This window comes from Schistocerca gregaria, chromosome 1 (assembly GCF_023897955.1).
Source record: "Schistocerca gregaria isolate iqSchGreg1 chromosome 1, iqSchGreg1.2, whole genome shotgun sequence".
Classification (NCBI taxonomy): Eukaryota; Metazoa; Arthropoda; class Insecta; order Orthoptera; family Acrididae; genus Schistocerca; species Schistocerca gregaria.
The window spans coordinates 761,138,268-761,163,536 of record NC_064920.1 but is presented as its reverse complement, the minus strand read 5'-3'; the positions used below and the strand labels follow the sequence as shown (position 1 = coordinate 761,163,536).

The 25,269-nt window shown below is 42.3% G+C and overlaps 1 non-coding gene across 1 annotated transcript; it reads right to left on the bottom strand.

The window, feature by feature from the left end:
- Positions 1–24,987: 24,987 nt before the first annotated feature.
- Trnas-gga (transfer RNA serine (anticodon GGA)) lies at positions 24,988–25,060 on the bottom strand. The gene has a single exon. It is a non-coding gene; the product is annotated as a tRNA-Ser (tRNA).
- Positions 25,061–25,269: the final 209 nt, after the last annotated feature.

The window sequence follows — 25,269 nt, the reverse complement described above, 5'->3', positions numbered from 1 at the left end:
GGACACATGTCCACATAACACCTTTCCTTTATTTGTGACCGAGCGAGGTGACGCAGTGGTTAGCACACTGGACTCGCATTCGGGAGGACGACGGTTCAGTCCCGTCTCCGGCCATCCTGATTTAGGTTTTCCGTGATTTCCCTAAATCGTTTCAGGCAAATGCCGGAATGGTTTCTTTGAAAGGGCACAGTCGATTTCCTTCCCAATCCTTCCCTAACCCGACCTTGCGCTCCGTCTCTAATGACCTCGTTGTCGACGGGACGTTAAACACTAACCACCACCACCTTTATTTGTGTGTGAGGAATGTTTCCTGAAAGTTTGGCCGTACCTTTTTGTAAAACACTGTATGCGTCATCTACGTCGCTTATGAAGTTTCTAAACGTTAATAAGAATCACCCTGTATGTCACACTAAGATCAGTGACATCACTGTCTCGAGTACTGCTTCAGAGTAACTTTTGTTTACACGCTATTTTAGCAGTGCAATACGCGTATGCATACACTATGGGCAGGCCCTGTCCATAAGATCCATGGTCTCCCGCCCGTTCCAAAACGTGTTAGGAACGGAAAAATAAGTTTACTGCCCATTCCACATTACCTGGCAACTTTTCTTACCCCAACGAATCTGTTACCCAGTGTGGACTGTGGATCACATCCGTCCAACGCTCTCCCTCCACCGCCACAACCCCCGTTTCTACACCACTTTGAGGAACATCATTAATTCAAATATATTCCGCATAACCAAGTTTATCACTATTAAGAATCTGGGCGAGTGATCAGGAAAGTACCTTTTAATAATGATGCTACTGTTGCAACCCGTATCTGTGCTATCGTTGCGGTCGGGAGGTCTAGCAAAGAGTGAGGGTGAGTGGTCCATTGCACACCCAGAGGCATCAGTGGGACAGCATTTTGTTTAACAACATTTACTGGCCTGCCAGAGTATGAATGTCGTCAGAGCAGCAGCTGGTAGCCAAGTGCGGAGGCACGCGCTGCGATGGAACGTTGACGACTCATCAGAGAGTCTTGACGCCGCTGCCACAGACCAGTGTCACGGTTCCATAACTTTGCTGGCGATGCTAGCTGGGCACGGAAGGCGTGACCTGCTGATGAATACTGTGACGCCACCTCAGCGCTTTCAAAGACAGCCAGTCGTGCGCTCAGGTGGAAACCGCCGACTCTGGTCCAGGACGCCAATTGTCGTGACGACTAGGCCCCATTCACACACCAGGAATCGACCACGAACGCAGCAGATGTTAACTACCCGGCCAGGGAGCGGCGCTGACGCCCTTCGCCTGGTCTGTGCGAAGATGGCAGCTTCAGATCATCCATGATTACCCAGTGGTGGAGGAGGGCTGGCTACTCACCAGTTTTCTCATCCACGATGACCCAGTTGGCAGCAGTGGCAGACCACAGCTGTGGTATTCATCAGACTGGCTGTCTGTCGGTGTTGGAGTCAGGAAGCAAGTAACAGGCTGGCCGTCAGCGATTGTTTTTGTTTTGTTGTGTTTTCTTTAAAATTCAATTCACTGTCATTTCCTTTGGTTCTAGCGACATAGAGAGACCGGTAGCACGACAGAATGCATTCTTCAGCTCCGAAAGCCTCTGCATTTAACAGTTCGAGCCTGCATCTAGGACATAGTGGCCCTGGTTGTATAAACGCGTTTGTTGTCATTTATCAGACCCGTCGACTCTCCGTACCTCACTGTAGTAATTTCAATAAGTTTCTTGGTCACAAAACGTCCGTTTCTTCCATCTACATCTGACTTTGTAGCGACGCTCAGTCGGCGAAGTTACACCGTGTTTCCTTATATTGCCTCCTTAAGTACCACAGTGGTGCCTGCGTTTATGTCTGCCCTTTTCCGAGGTCTGTTATGCCATCAGTACGCCATGTTGCTATAACGATTGGCACACCAGCTCAGCACTATCTTACTTTATTCCGACATCGCCTATTAGAACTTTAACAAAATTTTAAACCTGCTCAATAAAATTATTGTGCTGTGCAACACTACATTAAGTATTCCAACAAGAGCGTGGAGAACAAGTAATTCAAAAACCGAGTTCTCTAGATTTGCTCTGTATCTGCAGTATAACCATTCAAAACTCTTTGTGGGTCGCTGTATTTCCCTAAGGACAAAATTTCAATAATGTGACAAAGACACTATATTTGCATTATTAAACGCGATATCAGCTGACTGTTATGAATGGATTCTGCAGTAACTAAACGAAAATTAGACTGAAATGGAAGTAGTAGCAAAAGAGAAAAATCGTGTTGCTGACAAACATTCACTGGCAATGGGAAAATTTCGGAGTTTGAAGAAGGAATTACTAGACTCTGAGCCTATTTAGCACACTTGGCAATATTTGGAGTCAACTTCTTACTGTATTCGAGCGAACTGGTATCTGAAAAATCTGTTGAGTCACAGTAAGTAATTATGACGGCTGTAGATGAGTTGTTGACACGTGCCATAGTCTCACTCGTAAAAAATTTACTGGCTACAGAAAACTTATCAAAAAGTTAAGTGAATACCCTCCATAAACGATAGTCTTCCATTGCCAGCTCCCGAACTTTTATCTCATCCTCGTAACACTTGAAGAGCGCCAGTCAACTGCGGCCGCTATAAACGCCCCTGCTTATCTTCACTTTATAATGGCCAAATCCCTTGTGAAAGTCCGGCCGTACAACGCTACGGAACTCGTAAAGCACTGCTGGCCTCATTTCAGCAAAGAAAACGGCGAAACGTAAGAGGTAAGGGGCGTTCACTGAATGAGATTTAGAAAAGACTCGGTAGTACTACTGGGAATTTCTTCAACAGGTTTCAGTAGCAGTCGTCATTTTCAAATGGTTCAAATGGCTCTGAGCACTATGGGACTTAACATCTAAGGTCACCAGTCCCCTAGAACTTAGAACTACTTAAACCTAGCTAACCTACGGATATCACACAACACCCAGTCATCACGCGCCATTTTCAGTCAAAACGGATGGAATAACTACAGCGGTTAAGTCACTGTATACGCATACGTCCACTTCCAAATAATCCACAATTCGGTTTACCATGACTGCCTTAAAACGTTTAACACCAATCCGGAATTGTTCCGTTTAACAGGACACGGTGGTCAATCTACGTTCATTTTTCAGTCTGAACTCCAACGAATTCGTCGGCAAAGGACCGTCAAACAGTTGCTCTCTTCAGATAAAAGAGTTACGTGTGTCAGTCGTGTAAGACGTAATTGCACACCCAGTAGGTGTGACGATTGAAGGACGGTGCAGCCACATAAAGACACATACTAATGACATCTGTTACTCGCAAATAAAGGTTTTGTTACATATTCCATAACATAATATAATTATTTGGTAGTAATCTTCATTTGATGTCTGCAGAAACAAAATGAAGGACATGGAAATAAATAAAAATATCTAATTTTACACTGAGTTAAAGGGGTTAAAGACTCAGAATCGACTCTGTCAATCAATATGAAGGAAAGCGTATACAAACAAAAAAAGGGGACAAATGCTAATTGCACTCATGCTCTGATGGTTTGCTACAGACTTACTTATATATGCATATAGTTCATCTATGGGCTTTGATGAGTGAGTTTGCGAGTGTATAAATATGTAACATGAATAAATGACCGTGTCTTTTGATTGCATTTGCTTGTAAGCTTGGCCGGTCGCTGGTGGCCGAGCGCTTCTAGGCGCTTCAGTCTGGAACCGCGTGACTGCTACGGTCGCAGGTTCGAATCCTGCCTCGGACATGGCTGTGTGTGATGTCCTTAGGTTAGTTAGGTTTAAGTAGTTCTAAGTTCTAGGCGACTGATGACTTCAGAAGTTAAGTCCCATAGTGCTCAGAGCCATTTGAACCATTTTGAACTTGTAAGCTTGAAATTTTTCCACCGCCAAGGGATCATATACCTGAGTATTTGACATAAACTTCAACTTTATGTCTCTGCCTGTTCCTCACTAAAAGGTGTCTTAGCAGTCGGACAGATAGACGAACAGTGAGTGATCCTCTAAGGGTTCCATTTTCACCGATTGATATACGAAATCCAAAAAATGAGGCCGAGAGATAAAAATAGAGATTTAGATTTTTGGACCTATTTCTGGGAAAATGCTTTGCCGCAGCAAAGCACATTTTCCCGATCTGTTACTAAATACTGCTGGAGTGCTCTGATTTTTGGGTTGTATAGATGAGGGGAATATGTCGAAGAATTTAAAATGCGTGATCGGCCTGTTTACACTATATGAGTCTGAAGACGATTATCAGTGATCTTATGTGAGAGAATTTGTTGAAAGGCGTGTGTTGTTGTGGAGAACTTGTTCAAGGAGGAATTATACAATTAAGTCTATAAAATTATTCTGCTACCTGCAGCATATGCAGGGTATTTCACTAAATGTGTTTGCCTCTGTAAGTTACGAAGTAATAGGCGATCGAAATATTTATTGCGGTAGGTCACCATAAGAAACGTTACACTGTCTGCGGAGCTATGAACATAGTTTATTGTGTTATTATCCAAAGAGTTACAGCAAAAAGATTCATTTTTTTTTAAATGGAACAATAGATGTTTCTATCATGCATTGGAATCAGTAACATCAGCCGTATATCCATCAATTTAAATTACATTCCCATCACTTTTAGTTTGGGAGCTACAACCATTCAATGTTTCAGGGGCAGATACTACACACGCTACGCATAACGCAATGCGCCTTCTAAATGTAGTGAAGCCGAGTTGTAAAGTCGCCGGTGTCACGGAGCGGGAAGTTCCTCGATGCGCTGCTAGACTGCAGACTGTCGCCGCACACGGCCGTGTACCCGGCAGCTCGAGCCACAAAAACAAACGGGGCTCAATATACTACAGTTACTGTAGTTACTGAAGACGGCATACACGAACGACGAGTATGTTGACATGTTGCTGATGCTCTGCGATTGCCGACACGATGTCACTGAAGCAGCCATGGCGTACGCCGTGAGATATCCTAGGCGAAGAGCTCCGGTAGCCATTACGTTCTTACGTACCGAACAACGACTTTGGGAAACAGGCAGCTTGGTAATGCGCCGCAGCAACAGACGAAGAACTGCAAGCAGTGAGGAGACGGAGGTGTTTTAGCTTCGGTACACCACGATCCTCATGTCAGCTTACGAGCAGCTGCTGCAGTCGCTGGTGCCAGTCTCACATCTGTGTGGCGTATAGTACACGGCCACAGGTTTCACCCGTACCGCCTATCAGTGACCCAGGAGCTGCAAGGGAACGATTTCCGTACGAGAGTTACATTCTGCGAATGGACCATGCGTAATTTCAAGCTGGAGACTTCACAAGGTATTATGTTCTCCGATGAGTTCACATTCACAAATTATGGTTCAGTGAATCGCTATAACATGCACTATCGGGCGGCAGACACTTCCTCGGTGGGTACGAACTGTCGACAGTCAACGTAGGTGGTCTATTTCTGTATGGTGTGGAATCCTTGGGGATGATTCATCGGTCCATACAACTTCCCAGGTACAATGACAGGTGAGATATATCTCGCGTTCGTAGTCGGCAGTTTGGGTTGTCTCTTGAACATGTGTGCCTACACACGAGACTCAATATGTGGATGCAGCACGATGGTCATCCAGCCGATTCTGTTCGTGCTCTTGTGGAATAACTAAACAACAGGTTTGCAGGAACGTGGTTGGGGGGCAATGGTCCTCATTCATGGTCCGCAAGGTCGAACGATTTAAAACGATTAGATATCTGTTTGTGGGGACATCTAAAGGAACAATGGACCATATCTAAAGGAACCATGGATCTTGCCGTTTGTGGGGAGGCTTGCGTGCCTCAACGATACAGATAGCTGTACCGTAGGTGCAACCATAACGGAGGGTTATCTGTTGAGAGGCCAGAAAAACGTGCGGTTCCTGAAGAGGGGCAGCAGCCTTTCCAGTAGTTGCAGGCGCAACCGTCTGGATGATTGACTGACCTGGCCTTGTACACTAACCAAAAGGGCTTGCTGGGCTGGTACTGCGAACGGCTGAAAGCAAGAGGAAACTACAGCCGTAATCTTTCCCGAGGGCATGCAGCCTTACTGTATGATTAAATGATGATGGCGGTCCTTTTGGGTAAAATATTCCGGAGGTAAAATAGTCCCCCATTCGGATCTCCGGGCGGGGACTACTCAAGAGGACGTCGTTATCAGGAAGAAAAGAAAACTGGCGTTCTACGGATCTGAGCGTGGAATGTCAGATCCCTTAATCGAGCAGGTAGGTTAGAAAATTTAAAAAGGAAATGGAAGGTTAAAGTTAGATATAGTGGGAATCAGTGAAGTTCGGTGGAAGGAGGAACTAGACTTTTGGTCAGGTGAATACAGGGTTATAAATACAAAATCAAATAGGGGAAATGCAGGAGTAGGTTTAATAACGAATAAAAAATAGGAGTGCGGGTAAACTCCTACAAACAGCATAGTGAACGCATTATTGTGGCCAAGATAGACATGAATCCCACGCCTACTACAGTAGTACAAGTTTATATGCCAACTAGCTCTGCAGATGATGAAGAAATTGATGAAATGTACGATGAGATAAAAAAAAATTATTCAGGTAGTGAAGGGGGACGAAAATTTAATAGTCATGGGTGACTGGAATTCGTCAGTAGGAAAAGGGAGAGAAAGAAACGTAGTAGGTGAATATGGATTGGGGCTAAGAAATGAGAAAGGAAGCCGCATGGTAGAATTTTGCACAGAGCACAACTTAATCATAGCTAACACTTGGTTCTAGAATCATAAAAGAAGGTTGTATACGTGGAAGAGGCCTGGAGATACTGACATGTTTCAGATAGATTATATAATGGTAAGACAGAGGTTAAGGAACCAGGTTTTAAATTGTAAGACATTTCCAGGTGCAGATGTGGACTCTGACCACAATCTATTGGTGGGAATTTAAGGAGATGGGACCTGGATAAACTGAAAGAACCAGAGGTTGTACAGAGTTTCAGGCAGAACATAAGGGAACAATTGACAGGAATGGGGGAAAGAAATACTGTAGAAGAAGAATGGGTAGCTTTGAGAAATGAAACAGTGAAGGCAGCATAGGATCAAGTAGGTAAAAAGACGACAGCTAGTAGAAATCCTTGGGTACCAGTAGAGATACTGAATTTAACTGATGATAGGAAAAAAAATACAAAAATACAGTAAGGGAAGCAGGCATAACGGAATACAAACGTCTCAAAAATGAGATCGACATTAAGTGCAAAATGGCTAAGCAGGGATGGCTAGAGGACAGCTGTAAGGATGTAGAGGCTTATCTCACGAGGGAAAAGATAGATACTGCCTACAGGAAAATTGAAGAGACTGTGGAGAAAAAAAGACCACTTGCATGAATATCAAGAGCTAAGATGGAAACCCAGTTCTAAGCAAAGAAGGGAAAGCAGAAAGGTGGAAGGAGTATATAGAGGGTCTATACAAGGACGATGTTCTTAAGGACAATATTATGGAAATGGAAGAGGATGTAGATGAAGATGAAATGGGAGATACGATACTGCGTGAAGAGTTTGACAGAGCACTGAAAGACCTGAGTCGAAACCAGGCCCCGGGAGTGGACAACATCCCATTAGAACTACTGACAGGCTTGGGAGAGCCAGCCCTGACAAAACTTCACCATCTGGTGAGCAAGATGTATGAGACAGGTGAAATTTCATCAGACTTCAAGAAGAATATAATAGTTCCAATCCCAAGGAAAGAAGGTGTTGACATAGGAAAATTACCGAACTTTCAGTTTTATAAGTCACAGCTGCAAAATGTTAAATCGATTTCTTTACAGCCGAATGGAAAAACTGGTAGAAGCCGATCTCGGGAAAGATCAGTTTGAATTCCGTAGAAATGTTGGAACGCGTGACGCAATACTGACCCTACGACGTATCTTAGATGAAAGAAACCTACGTTTCTAGCATTTGTAAACTAAGAGAAAGATTTTGACAATGTTGACCGGAATACTCTCCTTCAAATTCTGAAGGTGGCAGGGGTAAAATACAGGGACCGAAAGGCTATTTACAATTTGTACAGAAAGCAGATGGCAGTTATAAGAGTCGAGGGTCATGAAAGGGAAGCATAGGTTGGGAAGGGAGTGAGACAGGGTTGTAACCTGTCCCCGATGTGCTATTCAATCTGTATATTGAGCAAGCAGTAACGGAAACAAAGGAAAAGTTCAGAGTTGTTATTAAAATCCATGGAGAAGAAATAAAAACTTTGAATTTCGCCGATAACATTGCAATCTGTCAGAGACATCAAAAGACTTGGAAGAGCAGTTGAACGGAACGGACAGTGCCTTGAAAGGAGGGTATAAGATGAACGTCAACAAAAGTAAAAGAAGGATAATGGAATGTAGTCGGGTGGTGCTGGGGGAATTAGATTAGGAAATGAGACACTTAAAGTAGTGAAGGAGTTTTGCTATCTGGGGAGCAAAATAACTGATGATGGTCGAAGTAGAGAGGATATAAAATGTAGACTGGCAATGGCAAGGAAAGCGTTTCTGAAGAAGAGAAAGTTGTTAACATCGAATATAGATTTAAGTGTCAGGAAGTCTTTTCTGAAAGTATTTGTATGGAGTGTAGCCATGTATGGAAATGAAACATGGACGATAAATAGTTTGGACAAAAAGAGAATAGAAGCTTTCGAAATGTGGTGCTACAGAAGAATGCTGAAGCTTAGATGGATAGATCACATAACTAATGAGGAAGTATTGAATAGCATTGGGGAGAAGAGAAGTTTGTGGCACAACTTGACAAGAAGAAGGGATCGGGTGGTAGGATATGTTCTGAGGCATCAAGGGATCACCAATTTAGTACTGGAGGGCAGCGTGGAGGGTAAAAATCGTAGAGGGAGACCAAGTGATGAATACACTAAGCAGATTCAGAAGGATGTAGGATGCAGTAGGTACTGGGAGATGGAGAAGCTTGCACAGGATAGAGTAGCATGGAGAGCTGCATCAAACCAGTCTCAGGACTGAAGACCACAACTATAACATCTAAAGGATCGTCTTTATGTCACTGAGCCTACATCCTCAGATGATCTAAAACGGCGCATCGAGGACGCATGTTGCTCTGTGACACAAGCGATGTCACATCTCGTCTGCAGATTCTTTAGAAGGTGCATTGCACTGTGCATTCAGGTACATGGACACACACATTTGAACATCTCTTTTAAATCAACTTCCCACTGCCAAAATATCCATCACCCTCCACACAGACATGTACCATGTACAGCGTGTGGTATCTGCCCCTGAAACTTTGAACGGTTGTAGCTGCCAAACTAAAATTGATAGGAATGTAATTTATATTGATGTATAGACAACCTTAGTCACTGATTCCAGTTCACGATAGAAACAACTATTGTTCCATTAAAAAATTGTGTCTTTTTGCTGTAACTCTTTGGATAATAACACAATAAACTATGTTCATCGTTTCTTATGGTGACCTACCGCAATAAATATTTCTGTTGTCTATTACTTCGTAACTTACAGAGGCAAACCTATTTAGTGAAACACCCTGTATATCATGGAGGGATGTGTACTAACAATATTTTCCGTGCATCTTATAAATTTGAAATTTGTGGTAAAGTGCGTTCGTGGTTCGTTGGATGGCTAGCAGCATTGAGTTAGTGGCTGCTGAACTGTGAGTCAGACGTCAATAAGTATATTAAATGAAAGTTAACTAAACTGGAAGAGATAAATATCGAAAAGTATGAAGATTTTCCAACCAATCTTCAGTGGATTGCGGAGTATTTGAGCAGCTGTAAGTGTGCGTTTAGATTGGGATAGGAAAGACTGAGTATCTCTGTTTGTGTCCTGCAGCGACTGGGAAAGCACGATGGGCGGCAGCAGCAAGTGACGAGAGTTAACAGCAAATGACCAACATTGACTTATCAGTGCACTCATTCTTGCTACCAAAATAGTTTCACCTTAGTTGATATGGTGTGAGTGAAAAAAGGAAAGTCGCAAATTTGTTGCAGAAAGGTGTTTATCTTCAAATGTGGTCACCTTGAGCTTTCCTGTGTGAGTTGCACCAGTCTCGTCTGAAAGTACGGTGCATTTCAGAGACTTACTTCTGCGCTGCATGCGTATGATAATATTTTTGGTTGCGGGAAGAGAGCAGTACGAGAGAGGCTGCTGATTATCTTCCAGTTCATTATGCCTGCTACGCTTTACTTGGAACTATTTTCCTAACTTGATAGACAATAAATCTTTGAGTAGACTTCCGCGGCCAGAGTCAGTCGACATAAAAGTTTTCTGGGTTTGGTACCGCGTCATAATGTAAAAACTACTGCTGCTATAGAAAATGGCTGAGCACTATGCGACTTTTTTCTGAGGTCATCAGTCGCCTAGAACTTAGAACTAATTAAGCATAACTAACCTAAGGACATCACACAAATCCCTGCCCGAGGCAGGATTCGAACCTGCGACTGTAGCGTTCGCTCGGCTCCAGACTGTAGCGCCTAGAACCGCACGGTGCTATAGAAAAGCCAACTTTTCAGCCACGATTGCAGGCTGCCTTCTACAGTGGTCGTAGGATCCAGGACGTGCTGGGCTCCACCAAGGAAAAGGTGGATGCATTACACACTGCAGGCGTTTGCAAGGTAGAAAGAGGATGTGGAGAGGCATACATCGGCGAGACTGGTAGGCCAATAGCAACGGGCAGTCGGCAGCACGAGCGTTATATTCGTCTAGGGCAACACAACAAATCCGCAGTGGGAGAACATCACCATGACTGCAGAAAAGAAATAAAATTCAGCGAAGCCTGTGTGTTGGCCAAACAGCCAATTATGACGAAACGCAAAATCAGAAAGGCCATCGAAATACTTAAACACCCTAACAACATGAACAGGGAGGATGGACTCAGGCTTGCCCCATCTTCGTTGCCAGCAATCAGAGCCCAACAGACCGCACTTTCAACACGAGGCACGAGCGCTACCGGTGAGTAACTGCCGCCACGCGGCCGACGTCCAGCAGTTGGTAAACAGCAGCAAACTTCTCATTCGACGGTGGCTACCAATCATGGTACATAGCACAAGAGTCAATGGACAACAGAGGTCACGTTCTACCTCCACCGCAATAACGTATTAAAATAATGTTCCCTCTCCTTGTTCCTTAAGTGACCAATAAACTAACTACCTTTTTTAAAATTATGACGTAATGGCATGCGCAGTGAACACTAACAACAAAATATAAAGGACACTGTATAACTATAATGCACCATTACACCCAGAAGAAGGCCGCTGCAATCGTGGCCGAAACATTGGCTTTTCTATAGCAGCAGTAGTTTTTACATTATGACGCGATACCAAACCCAGAAAACTTTTATGTCTAATAAATCTTTACTTTGCTTCACTCATTTAAAAACGTATCTCAGAACGTTTCCTTTACAGCTGGCACACGATTCTGCAACGTGGCAGCGACATTTTTGTGTCTGAAGTCTTGTAGCTGCTCGAGAGCACTCGCTACCGACTGGCTCAGATAAAAAGCTTATTTCGCGCTCGCCTATGTTCTCGCTCACGGATATTGCCCTCTTACGGCCCTGGCACGCCAATTGCCGCCCACATGGGAACCTGGCGCCATTTCCGGCGTACTTGGCGCTGCACGGCCGTCTGCTGCCTGTTGGCGCCGATGGCTGGTGGCGGCTGCAGCCAACTGCCTACGCGCTGCGTCTCCGGTTGCCTACCGTACCTTTGTGTTAGGCGTAAGGCCAGCAAACCCGATCTACATGCTGCACAGCGCTGGCAGACCACTGGGCCATACTCGTAACGGTATTGTGCTCAGGCATTATGGTACATTTAAAATTGCATGGTATTTGCTGTGATCCGTCCAAAGTATTTGATAGTGTGGTGATGATACATTTACATCAACGTATTTAGTATTCCAAAAGTAGGGGGAGTTCAGTATCAGTCGCCACATAGTGATGCGGTGAGAGGTAGAGGAAACTACAGTTCCGTGTGGTCGATAGCAGCTAAGTTTACATAGTGAATGGCTAACTATAGACAGCATCCTAAACAGAGCTTGGTCGTCGTATGCGTACAAGATCAGTACTGTGTACATACCAAGAGCCAGAAAAAACTTAAGGGGAGTATCAATGCCTTATCGTGATGGTGTTAAATTTAAGGTATTTACAGATATGTCCCGTTTTCGAAGGAACTATCCCAGTTAATAAAACAGAACTTTTCCAGAATATAGGTCCTATTTTATACTTTCACTGATCTATTATCAAGAATCAAACTTTGATAGAAATCAAGACACAAATTTTTAATGAAAGTGTTAAAATTTGTAATTTATTCAAAAATACTTTTTTTATTGTCAAACTATGAGTGCTATCTGTTAGTGCCATTGTAGATCCACATAAACATAATACTGTTGTCAGTAAGAGGTTAAACTTTCGGACATTTAGCTTTAGCAGTTTCATGGATATTGGGAAACATTTTCAAAAAAAGTAGTTTTTTTTAAACTACACTTTACAAGTGAAGTAAAGGAAAACTAACTATTTAATGAAGAGACACCTCAAACTTTCCAGCTGTGTAGTCTTTATCTTTTTGAGGCTCAACCAGATGCAGTGTGTTTCTCCATCTAAAGAGTGTTGCTGCTTGTGTTGCATTTTTGTCCATAATTTCGCCTTGTAGAACCGCTGTCTATCCAGTTCTTGTAGGATTGCTTCTGTAATATGGCTAGGCTTAATTTTAAATTGTTTCAGAACCTTTATTCTGCCTGAATTTCCATAACTGAAGATAATTACAGCAGCATTGACCCCAATCTTCAGTGTTTTCAAGTCCACAAATACTTTTATGGGCAACATGGTCCATACAACATTGTTGAAAGGCTCATTTGCGTTTTCAGTTTCTCCTGTGACGCGTTTCTTGAGAAGAGGAGGATGTGCTAGATGTCTACATACTGACTTTATTACTGCTCCAATACCTTCAGAGATGGTGTTTGTATAGGTATATTCGGTTCTTGCTGCTTCAGCTTTGCGGTATTTATACCAGTTAATTGAACATAAGTGGTGTAGCGGCATCACTTGACGCCTTGTGAATAAAACTTGCCCATACTGCTTTTCTCATTCCTTCCAGGTTGTCTGTATTCTGTCTAATGGCTTGGCCATAGTATTCACTTAGCTGACTGATTGTTTAGTCAGTCGAAAGTCCTGTAGTGGTCTTGCCATTTCCGACTTCTGCTAGAAAAGTTCTACCTGATTTCACGCAGTCAGGTACCCATTCGTTTCTACACGTGACAAACGCATTCTAACTTTTATGAAGTCAGGTCATCATAGGGACTGCTGTCATTTCTTGATCTCGATGAACTGGAATCACTATCATTAAGGAATTTATCATACCATAGCGGTATTCTAGAGAGTGCTGAAATATATTCACAGTTGAGGCATTTTTCGTACCTCCACTGGAACCCTCATATGTTTTATCACAATTGTATTCATGTAGTTAATTCTTTTCATTATTGGTAACCAGTTCCGTGCATCAATGGCAATGTTTTGACAATACTTGAACATCAAGCGATCTTCCAGTATCAGTACTTATGGCAGCTGCACAAAGCTTTTAAGATTGATGGCCCCTTTTCAGCCATGATCCGTCAAATGTTATGCGGATGTCGTAAGCATCAGTAGCCGCTCTATCTGAGATGTCTTGCAACGATACACGGGGCTACCCCCTTCGGTTCGAGTCCTCCCTCGGGCTTTGGTGTGTGTGTTGTCCTTAGCATAAGTTAGTTTAAGTCAGATTTTGTAATGTGTAACACTTGGGAGTTACAACCTCAGCAGTGTGGTGCCATAGGAACCTACCACCACCGCCATCATTTCCCTCAACTGCTTCCAGTGTTACAGACTTCACTGATTCTTCTGCAGTTATTTTTGTTGTCTCCCCTTAAAAATCTGTGTATCTTGAAATATTAACAGGATGGAAGGAGGGATTCATAAGAACACACAAAGTTTTTTCAGTCCTAGGTCCTTTAACAGTGAATCTCAGGCCTTAGAAATATGTAATGTTCGTCTCAACAAGGTTATTGTTTTCACATTTGTCAAATGTCCAAAATTCTTTCTTAGTCTCACTACTCGAACAAGAGACTTCCAAACTAAGACCTAAACGTATCTTTTGAAGACTTTTCCGAAATTATTATCTCTCCACCACACAAATTACAGCATGCACTTTGATTAAACATTGTTTTAGTACACTTAAACTTAATATCAAGCTAACCGGAGCTGGTTTCACTGTACACTTCATTACTATTCGCAAGCGTCTTCTTGGAAACCCTTGGTGATGCAGAACTTTGTTCGGTGCCGTTTACCCTAGCTTCATTCTCTGGGTGTAAGCTGCCTACAGGATATCTTCTGTGGAATCTGTTTCCTTTACTACTTCTTTTCCTAAATATTCTCTTTGGTGGCGTTATATTAGAGAGGGAGACACAGCTCAATAACCAACAAGTCCAAATATATACAACGAAAGATGTAATACGCCTTACAAAACGTAGATGCTACCATACATTATAGCACAAACAGGGAGTTATATCACAGCAACAAATGTAGCTAAACACTGCTGCAGGATGCTTACTATAAATCAACATAAATCACTGCCTTCTAGAGCACTCAGTTCCTGAAATACCTTGTCGTAACTGAACAAGTGCCCATGGAACCTGTAGACATTAGTTGTGGAGTAAATTATTTCAAAATAAATAAAAAGTACTTACAGTAATCCAAATTCAACAAAACGTATATCAAATTTAAGTGAAAACTCCAAAAAAAGTTTCCATGAAAAATAAAAATCGACATTTTATGCCCACAGTCGGGAAAAATGAACATTTAGGTCTTTACGTGTAAGTTTTGATTTCTCTTCTTTTATTACGATGATGACTCCTCCCTTTATACTTGTGTGACAATAAAACATTTTCGCATTCTGAGGAAAAAGTGACAAAGTGGGTGGTTGTAATTTCATGAGAAGATACTGCTGCAAACGAAAATCGCCACCATAGTTCGCGTATCACATCTGGGTTCTCCCCCTATTTCACGATAATCCAAAAATGGTTGCCCTTCTTTGAACTTTTTCAATGTTCTCCCTCACTCTTATTTCATGAGATCCCACACTGGAAGCAATACTCCAGGATACGGCCCACAAGCATAGTGTAAGCAGTCACTTTAGTAGATCTGTTGCATTTTACAAGTGCTCTGTCAATAAATCCCATTTTTTGGTAAAACAGGAGTGACAGAAGGAATTACAGTAGAAGTATGAAAAAAACATGCCAAATTTTAGCAGACGAAAAGTCTCCAAGATTGGCGACTTTTACACAAGCTAGAAACTTAGCACGGATTTCTATGCGAGATGCTTATAATAGTTCCCACAACGAAACCTGGCAGAAAATACGAAGAGATTCTGGTCGTATGTACAGTATGCTGGCGGCAAAACACAATCAATGCCTTCTCTGTACGATAGCAATGGAGATACTATCGAGGACAGTGCTGCTAAAGCAGAGTTACTAAACACATCCTTCCGAAATTCCTTCACCAAAGAAGACGAAGTAAATATTCCAGAATTCGAATCAAGTGCAGCTGCCAACATGACTAACGTGGAAGCAACTTAAATCACTTAGCAAAAGCAAGTCTTCCTGTCCAGATGCTATAAAAGTTAGGTTCCTTTCAGAGTATGCTGATACAAGAGCTCCGTACTTAACAACCATATACAAAAGCGTTCGTTCGACTAAAGATCCGTACCCAAAGACTGGAAAGTTGCATACCAATATTCAAGAAAGGTCGTAGGAGTAATCCACTAAATTATAGGCCCGTATCATTAACGTCGATATGCTGCAGGATTCTGGAACATATATTGTTTTCGAACATTATGAATTAACTGGAAGAAATTGGTCTACTGACACAACATGGATTTAGGAAATATCGTTCTTGTGTAACACAGATAGCTCTTTATTCGCACGATGTGTTGGGTGACACTGACAAAGTATTTCAAATTGATTCAGTATTTCTGGATTTCCGGAAGGCTTTTGCTACTGTGCCACGCAGGAGGCTCCTAGTGAAATTGCATTTTAATGGAATATCGTCTCAGTTATGTGGCTGGATCCGTGATTTCCTGACAGAGAGGTCACAGTTCGTAATAACTGAAGGGAAGTCATCGAGTAAAACAGAAGTGACTTCTGTCGTTCCAAAGGTACTGTTAGAGGCCGTTTGCTGTGCCTGGGCTATATAAACGATTTGGGAGACAATCCGAGCAGCCATCTTAGGTTGTTTGCAGATGACGCTGTGTTTTATCGACTAGTAAAGTCATCAGAAGATCAAAATAAATTGCAAAATTATTTAAAGAAAGATATCCGTACGGTGCGAAAATTGGCTATTGACCTTAAATAACGAAAAGTCATCCACACGAGTGCTAAAACTAATCCGTTAAATTTTGCTTACACGATAAGTCAGCTAAATGCAAAGGCCGTAAATCCAAATAAATACCTAGGAATTACAATTACGAGCAACTTAAATTGAAAAGAACACACATAAAATGTTGTGAGGAAGGCTAACTAAAGACTGCGTCTTGTTGCAGAACACTTAGAAAATGTAACAGATCTACTAGAGAAACTATAGAATGAAGGCTTTCACGACCGGGTGACATGGCTGTTGATATACTTTCCGGGATGTGAGGTCGTGGTCCAAGAACTTTTTCTGCTCCTTACGTTTCGTCCAGGACTGCGTTGGACTTCCTCAGAGCCGCCAGTCGGCAAGACTCAGCGGAGCAGCGCCTCTGAGGAAGTCCAACGCAGTCCTGGACGAAACGTAAGGAGCAGAAAAAGTTCTTGGGCTACTAGAGAAACTGCCTACACAACCTTGTCCGTAGTCTTTTTGAACTAGTCTCAGCTTTCCTGTTAGTGTTGTATTGCGAAACCGCCGAGTGGTGATGCACCGTATTCGGCGAATACTTACTATTTGCTCGATATTCGAGAGAGAATTGTCAGAGAATTTGCTTGTATAAGTGCCGATGTCATGAGGAATATCACTCAGCGCACGATAAGAAGATTGCAGCACTGCATTGATACCAATGGTTATCACTTCAACACCTTCTGTTAATGGACGTTCATTCCACTTTTGTGACCTCCGTTGACCTTCAATGACCTTACTGTTACACATTATTGGATTCGTCACGATAGCCGCTATCAGAAAATAAGTACCAAATTAAAGCATATCATTAAAAAAAACATAGTTGACCTTCATATCTATGACACAGCCCCACCTAGCAACAAAACACCAACGTCATATTATGGCCCCCGTTGTCCCATGCAACATTTGTTCCACAAACGTTTCAGCTACTATCATACTTTCGGAGTTATTCTAGGTGGCAATAGTTCGTGACCCATCCTGTATAATGAAGTGGTAGTTCAAATCCCTACTCACAAGGCTTGCAGATTCTGTTTCACACGTTGCCTTGTTTTGGTTTTAGAGCTTCTATTCTGTGGACTTTCGTTAGCACAGCACAGACAATATGAACACTCGTTTACTTTATATTACGATTTGAATATTGTTGCCAACTGTCGAATCTGTGTTTGTGATGTTATTGATCTCTCTCTCTCTCTCTCTCTCTCTCTCTCTCTCTCTCTCTCTCTCTCTCTCTCTGTGTGTGTGTGTGTGTGTGTGTGTGTGTGTGTGTGTGTGGTTTGTGTGTGACTTGGTACATGTTTCTAAATTTTTTAACATTTGATTTTTTTTTTCAGGTTTAAGACAACATTTGTGTTTACATTCGAATCACTTATTCGTTCTCTGGAATAGCTTACTGGCTATGATAATTTTGGTGCATTGGGAGGAGGCATTTGTTGGAGTAATTTATCCTGATGATTATCATGTCTTGCTTAATGCTGGTGAGATGGTGGTTATGATGGTCTCTACGCATGTACAATGGTTTGTTTCATACTTTCAATATCTAATGTGTTTTTGTGACGTGTTTGAAAATTCCTGCAGGTCTTTCCCAAGAATAAGGCATTACAACATCGAGATTCAAGCATATATGTTGCTGCTCTCTGAAATTTTTCCCTCTTGATTGAAGGTTAGCTTTGGTTTCTTTGGGTGATTTGGATAGTCTTAAATTGCAAATGGATGCCCTGTTGCTTTACTTTGTTCGCCACTCTGTGTGTTAGTTTTGTGTGTTAGTTTTGTGGGTAAGTCATAGTATCCGAGTAAGTCATAGTATCTCATGTCATTTGTTTCTGTGTGGTGTTGTCGTTGTGTACGGATGTTGTGCTTATTTATGGGCTAGAGACTTGTGAAATTTTCTGCTTCATGGATTTGCTGTGTTTGTTTTTCATCTGTGTTGTAGTCTTCTTATTGAGTCTATGTACTACATGTGTGTCACATCCATTGTCCCTCGCTCTTTGTGTATTGTCGCATTACTTGTTCATAATTTATCTTCTTGAGTGGAATCCTGTTTATCATATCTAACATGAGCCTTACTGTTGCTGGCCTCTGGTCGTGGGAATGGTTTGATGCGTAATGTGTTATTGTCTCTATTTCTGTGGGTTTTCTCTATATGTTGAAAGCACGTAGTATATAAAACTGCGCAAACGCTCGAAATTGTACACACATAAATACGTATATATTTCAGGCCGCTGATGATACTTTTCAAAGATAGAGGAGTTAGAGGATATCCAACGAAGAGTGGCGAATTTCGACACGTGATCGTTTCGTCCGAACGAGAGCGTTACCGAGGTGCTCAGCAAACTCCATTGGCAGATGTTACAAGAGAGGCTTTGGGCATCACGAAGAGGTTTACTATTGAAATTTCGAGAGATGTTTTTCCAGGAAGAGTCACACAACATATTACTTCCTCCTACATACAGTACATCTCGCATAATGACCAGAACGAGAATATGCGAGAAATTAGAGCCAATACAGAGGCTTATCGCAAATTATTCTCCCTACGCGCGTTTGCGAGTGGAACAGGGTAGCTGGTATTAGCTAGTGATACCGGAAGAAACTGCCACCATACGCTGTTAGGTAGATTGTCGAGTATGATGTAGATTTACATGAAAGATAATAAAGGAAAAAGGCGTATGGCACGATAAAATTCGTTTTATACATTTGCGTATAGACAGGTCTAATGTGAAAATTGTCAGAGAGAGCATTAGGGAAAGATTGACAAGAACAGGAGAAGGAAATACAGTAGAAGAAGAATGGGTAGCTTCGAGAGATGAAATAGTGTACTTCAGGGCAATATTATGGAAATGGAGGTCGACGTTGATGAAGATGAAATGTGAGATATGATACTGCGTGAAGTATTTGACAGAGAATTGGAATACCTACGTCCAAACGAGGCCATGGGAGCACACAACATTCCATTAGAACTACTGATAGTCTCGGGAGAGCCAGCCCTGACAAAACTCTTCCATCTGGTGAGCAAGATATGTGAGACAGAAGAAATACCCTCAGACTTTAAGAAGAATATAATAATTCCAATCCCAAACAAAGCAGATGTTGACAGGTGTGAAAATTACCGAAATATCGGTTTAAGAAGTCACGGGTGCAAAATTACGAACATGAATTCCTTACAGATGAATGGAAAAACTGGTAGAAGCCAGCCTCGGGGAATATCAGTTTCGATTCCGTAGAAATGTTGGAACACGCGAGGCAATACTGACCCTACGACTTGTGTTAGAAGAAAGATCAAAGAAAGGCAAACCTACGTTTCTAGCATTTGTAGGCAGGGGTCAAATACAGGGAGCGAAAGGCTATTTATAATTTGTACAGAAACCGGATGTCAGTTATAAGAGTCGAGGGGCATGAAAGGGATTCAGGGAGGGAATGAGACAGGGTTGTAGTCTATCCCCGATGTTATTCAATCTTTACCTCGAGCTAGCAGTAAAGGAAACAAAAGAAAAATTTGGTGTAGGAACTGAAATACATGGAGGAGACGAAATAAAAACTATGAGGTTTGACGATGACATTGCAATTCTATCAGAGACAGCAAAGGACCTGGAAAGGCTGCTAAACGGTATGGACAGTATCTTGAAAGAGGGATATAAGATGAACATCAACAAAAGTAAAACGAGGATAATGGAATGTAGTCGAATTAAATAAGGTGATACTGAGAGTATTTGGCTAGGAAATGAGACACGTAAAGTAGTAAATGAGTTTTGCTATTTGGGGAGAAAAATAACTGATGAGGTCAAAGTAGAGAGGATATAAAATGTAGAATAGCTGTGGCAAGGAAAGCGTTTCTGAAGCGTAGAAATTTATTAACATTGAGTGTAGATTTCAGTGTCAGGAAGTCTCTTCTGAAGGTATTTGCATGGTGTGTTGCCATGTATGGTTGTGAAACATGGACTATACATAGTTTACACAAGAAGAGAGTAGAAGCTTTCGAAATGTGGTGCTACAGAAGAATAATAAACATTAGATGGCTAGATCAGGTAACTAATGAGGAGGTACTGAACAGAATTGGGGCGAAGAGCAATTTGTGGCACAAATTGACTAGGAGAATGGAGCGGTTGGTAGAACAAGCTCTGAGGCGTCAATGGAGCACCAATTTAGCTCTGGAAGGAAGCGTGGAAGGTAAAATTATAGAGGGAATCAAGAGATGAATACGCTAAGCAGATTCAGAAGGATGAAGGTTGCAGTAGGTATCCAGAGATGAAGCAGCTTGCACAGGATAGAGTAGCATGGAGAGCTGCACCAAACCAGCCTCTGGATTGAAGACAACGACAACAACAATAATATCACATGGAGCTGAGGACGACAGAAAAACGGAAGTTTAAGGTAGAAGGAAATATAACTGTAGAGCTCACTGATTTTTAAAAATTGACACAAGTCTCTTTCAGAACGAAATAGTTCAAAAACAGTCAAGTTAACTGAGGTAAACTGTTGCAAGCTATATTTACTGCTACATTTTATATATTTATTGGTTGCCTGTTATACCAAACCTGGTCATTATTTGAATTTCCTACATTGTATCATTTACGTTATACTAACATACTTATAACATAATAAGCTGTCATAGACCATGATTATTTTGCTACGGTTGTATGATAATAGAATGTAATCTGCATCTGCATCCAACAAAGCAAGTGACTGGTCTCGGAGGTGAAGGCTGTAAGACGAAATGGAAGTAGAATTCCAGTCTACTGAAACGTGCACAACAGAGGCTGAAATGAGACGCGTCTCCCCTGGATAATGGCGGCAAACTGGCGCCGGATGAGAGGAGGCTAAGCCCAGATTAGCGACAGGTGGGGCACGGTGGGAGCAGGCGAGGCTGTGCCGGGGGCCGTCCCCTCTGGCCGTTAGCGTTAACTGAGTGGGGGTGAGGCAGGACGTTGGCGAAGGGGGGGGGGGGGGGGGGCGCAGCGCAAATACTCAATACTCACTCCATTACTGCCTGCAGTGAGTGTGATCACCAGGTAGCCCATTCACGGAATAATGACATTGACGCTCTTTTCTTCTAAGTAATACTGTATCTAAATAATGACTGTTACTATTGTCGTTCACTTTTTGTCAATCACTTTCAACTTTTTATGTCTTATTGTTCATGTCTGGTAGTACGAGGTGCGCTCAGTAAGTAACCCGACACTTCTTTTCCTGAAGGCACGTTGGATCTATTCAGGGTTATAATCTAACATGTTTTTCCCCTTCAGAATCCCAGAAGACGGTCACTATGGCTTTATCGGCTGAGGGTACGGCTTTGAACTTTCGGGGGGTAGTGGTGTGGCGCCACCCCATGGACTGCCTTTTTGTTTCCGGTTTGAAGTTATGAACCCATGTGTCATCGTCTGTGACGATGTTCCCCCAAAAGTTGTCACGACCAGCCTCGTAACGTGCAAGCAATTCCATGCAGATAACTTTTCGGTGCTCCTTACAGTTTTCTGTTAAGTGCCGAGGAAGTTGCTTTATTTATTCAACGACTGTCTTATGCACGAACAAATGTAAATTTGAATACAGTGACGAAGTAATATTCTATATATCGCGGAATAAGGATGAACAAGAACGTTAAAATACCGTTAAGTATCTCAGTGTATAAAGTTCTTGAACTAGTGTGGTATGTAGCTGCGAGGAGTGTGGTTTGGTTGGTTGTTAGTGACTTTATTTTCACTGTGATATCTCCGTGGATTTGCGGGTTTGAGATATTTGACCCTAAAGAGCAGCGAGTTTGTATAAATTTTTGTTTCAGACTTGGGAAAACGACTGCAGAAATGCGCCAAGTTCGAAACTACCTTTTGGAAACAACGCTTTAGGTGAGACTCAGATTTATGACCGGTGCAAACGTTTCAGAAACTGGCGAAATTATGATACTACGATTGTCCGTGTTAGCTCCCGGCTGACATCTCATCAGAAGACTATCAGAAAGTTTGTTCTGATTCTGTAAGATCGTAGACAGAGCATCAAAGACGTCTGTAGCACCTTGGAAATAAAGTGTGGCATATGTGAACACCTTCTTCTCTCAGAAGAACTGAATAGGAGTCGGACTACACCGAAGTGTGTGTCACAGTTGCCTCAAAACGGTGGGACGATAGGTCCTTTGAAAAACTGTAGAGAACTTGAACAATTGCTTCAAGTTTTATCCAAATGTTCTTTCAAAGCTTGTCACACGTGACGAAATTTGAGTTTACGGCTGTGATTTTAAAGCAAATTAATCAGAATGTGGGATTCCTTTTTGACCTCGGCCAGAAAATATCGGCAAGAATAATATTACGTCATTCTTGGTATTTTTTTTCTATATACTGACTGGGTTATTCATAAAGAGTGTTTCACTCAGGGACAAAAGGACAGAGAGTTCTGTCGAGATGTTGATTAAAAACGAGCTAAAAGTTGTTCCTCAACTGTTGTACTCACCAGACATGCTCCTTGTGACAGCCTCCTCTTTCCCAAAATGAAAATTAAGTTGAAGAGATGCAGATTTGACGCAGCAGAGGAAACTGAAGCAAAATCCCGGAGTGCTAAACACTCTAACAAAGAAAGACTGTCAGGACGAATTTCAAACGTAGCAGAAACGATATGCTCGGTGTATTCGCCATAACTTTTTTGAAGATGGGACGCCGGCCGCGATGGCCGTGCGGTTCTGGCGCTGCAGTCAGGAACCGGGGGGCTGCTACGGTCGCAGGTTCGAATCCTGCCTCAGGCATGGGTGTGTGTGATGTCCTTAGGTTAGTTAGGTTTAAGTAGTTCTAAGTTCTAGGGGACTTATGACCTAAGATGTTGAGTCCCACAGTGCTCAGAGCCATTTGAACCGTTTTTTGAAGATGGGACGCAAAATAAGATCTCAACGAGATGCAGTAATTTCAATTTCCATATTTTTTAAAGTTTGGGATATTTAATTACTGTTACAGAATCACTAGTGTGTGTCTTTCTGTTTACTTACGTTCGCAGCACATTCGGCTGCTTTCACACCTGCCCTATTGTTTCTGTATTTTCAATTTGTTTAATATTAGTTGAAGAAATTTTTGAGATCCGGCCGTGTTGTTTCACTGACATTTAGCAACCGAGGGACTCTTGCAATGAAGGGACTGGTGGATCTTGCAGTATAAGGGATATATTTATGCCAGTCGATTCATTTCTAGACTTATCAAAAACTGGTATAAGATGAAACGAGAAACAGTGGACCGAGAGCTTTCAAAATAATTCAGTCCAAATACACAGCGTGAACACGAACTGCACTGACAAAATTGTTGAGGGATTTTTCTGAGTAGTTCGGTGCAAGAAATCCGAGATCTACGATGACTCATTCTGGAGTGATTCAATTACGATTTGTTCGGATTGTTATTTCGTTACCTGAATTACTGGAATACTCCTTCACAACCGTGAAAAATGCTCAGTATGAAATCATCAAAACATGAGACATAAAACAGGAGGTAAGGTAAAAACACTCAGATGCAAAAGTACTGTGATGATGTTTCCACTGCTGTAAAAGCAGCTCTGCATAATGTGGTCGTACCACACAAACTGCACATTGGCCTATTATTCTTATGAAATCTATCCACAGTTCTGCGTATCACCGTTAACGTAAAATTAACACTGCCGAAAACACAAAACCAAGGCAGAAGTGAGCAATACTGGGCATTATTGTTGTCAACGGCAAGTACCGTCATGGAACAAGCTTTCCCCACACAACAAGCCCAGCACTTGTCGTCGACGTTTTCACCGTTCATATACTTTCAGCGCGTTACAGATACAAACATAAAATGCTGTAAGAAATGAAACGAAAGCCAATTACACTGCAACGAGACAGCATAGAACAAGAGTCCCTCATACCAAATACTTCAGAATATACGCCTGAATTATCAAACTTATTTCACCGATACGGTTCGGGTTCACTCTGCAGAGTCACTTATATCTTTGAAACATTCGAAGGTCAGTTCGAGATTGTGTTAAATACGGAGTCACCGAACCAGCGTCGTGATTGGTAATGTTTCACTCATAAGACTCGCTTATAGTTAATAAGCTAGAGTTTCGAAATGATAACACAACCCTGTCACCCTTATGTATTCTTTGGTTATCTAACGCATGTGGAGTTACTTGACATGCCTCTCTCGTATCAATGTCTGCCTTTTGCCTGTAGTTCTGATCGGCTGTCACTGCACTCCCAGCAGCACCTGCCCCCCAGTTGAATAAATATTGTTTTCCACTTAGTGTGACACCACTTAAGGAATATGAACGGTTCTACCTTCCAAAACAATGTACTTATTGAAACTTCCTGGCAGATTAAAACTGTGTGCCGGGCCGAGACTCGAACTCGAGACCTCTGCCTTTCGCTGGCAACTGCTCTACCAACTGAGCTACCCAAGCATGACTCACGGCCCGTCCTCACAGCTTTAATTCCGCCAGTATCTCGTCTCCTACTTTCGAAACTTCGCAGAAACTGTCCTGCATACCTTGCAGAACTAGCACTCCTGAAACAAAGGATATTGCGGAGACATGGCTTAGCCACAGCCTATGGGATGTTCCAGAATGAAATCCTTACTCTGCAGCGTATTGTGCGCTGATATGAAACTTCCTGGCAGATTAAAACTATATGCTGGGCCGAGACTCGAACTCGAGACTTTTGCCTTTCCAGGGCAAGTGCTCTACCGACTGAGCTATCCCAGCAGGACTCAGGCCCGGTCCTCACAGCTTTAAGCCATGTCTACTCAATATTCTTTCTTCCAGGAGTGCTTGTTCTGCAACGTATGCAGGAGAGCTTCTGTGAAGTTTGGAAAGTAAGATACGAGGTACTGGTGGAATTAAAGCTGTGAGGATGGGGCGTGAGTCGTGCTTGGGTAGCTCAGTTGGTAGAGCACTTGCCCGCGGAAGGCGAC